This window comes from Amblyraja radiata, unplaced genomic scaffold (genome assembly GCF_010909765.2).
Source record: "Amblyraja radiata isolate CabotCenter1 unplaced genomic scaffold, sAmbRad1.1.pri scaffold_663_ctg1, whole genome shotgun sequence".
Lineage (NCBI taxonomy): Eukaryota > Metazoa > Chordata > Chondrichthyes > Rajiformes > Rajidae > Amblyraja > Amblyraja radiata.
This window is the reverse complement of record NW_022630689.1, coordinates 28264-29669: the sequence shown is the minus strand read 5'-3', so window position 1 is coordinate 29669 and position 1406 is coordinate 28264.

Sequence of the window (1406 nt, the reverse complement as noted above, 5' to 3'; positions counted from 1 at the left end):
TCAATATGATCATGGCTGATCATCCAACTCAGTATTCTGTACCTGCTTTCTCTCCATACCCCCTGATCCCTTTAGCCACAAGTGCCACATCTAACTCCTTCTTAAATATAGCCAATGAACTGGCCTCAACTACATTCTGTGGCAGAGAATTCCAGAGATTCAGCACTCTCTGTGTAAAAAATGTTTTTCTCACCCCACTCCTAAAAGATTTCCCCTTTATCCTTAAACTGTGACCCCTTGTTCTGGACTTCCCCAACATCAGGAACAATCTTCCTGCATCTAGCCTGTCCAACCCGTTAAGAATTTTGTAAGTTTCTATAAGAACCCCCCTCAATCTTCTAAATTCTAGCGAGTACAAGCCGTGTCTATCCAATCTTTCTTCATATGAAAGTCCTGACATCCCAGGAATCAGTCTGCTGAACTTTCTCTGTACTCCCTCTATGGCAAGAATGTCCTTCCTCAGATTAATAGACCAAAACTGTATGCAATACTCCAGGTGTGGTCTCACCAAGACCCTGTACAACTGCAGTAGAACCTCCCTGCTCATTTTCTCAAATCCTTTTGCTATGAATGCTAACATACCATTTGCTTTCTTCACTGCCTGCTGCACCTGCATGCCTACTTTCAATGACTGGTGTACCATGACACCCAGGTCTCGTTGCATCTCCCCCTTTCCTAATCGGCCACCATTCAGGTAATAGTCTACTTTCCTGTTTTTGCCACCAAAGTGGATAACCTCACATTTATCAACATGAAAAAATGTGAAGATTTTCTTTTGTATAAATCTTCCCATTCTTTTTTTCTAAATCAGCCCATCAACCCTTTTATAATCTGTTATGGTGCAGAATCACATTTTATGTAGAGCCTTGCAACATTGTCATTCTGGTTAGTGCAGTGATCCTGGAGTCTGGTGCGAGTGTGGGTGGCTTTCTGACTTTGGGCGGACAGGGACTGCAGAGAGAGTACAGCGGTCGGTGAAGGAGCGTGTGTGTGGCCCGGACATTGAACTGATGGCTGTGGGTCTCCGCTTATGCTGGGTGCCCTAGGAATTCTCACACGCCGCTGTGGTGGCTGTTTATGACTAAACTTTATGTAGTTTTGTGTCTTGTTACTTTTTTTGTATGTGTGTGGTAAATCATATTTCACTGTACCTCAGTACACGTGACAATAAAGTACCATTAAACCATTGAATGTGAATTAATGATTTCATCCTCTGATTTCATTCATGATCATTTTAATTTTAATATCTTAATACCAAGGTGGAATTGAGGACCTAACTATTGGTGCAGTTGAATTACAAATGTTGCGTGTGTGTGATTTCCATTCTATGTTGCCCAGATTTATCTGTTAGGAGGTATTAATCACTTGTTAACCTCCTCAGTTGCTGGAAACCCTGAAGGAAAACT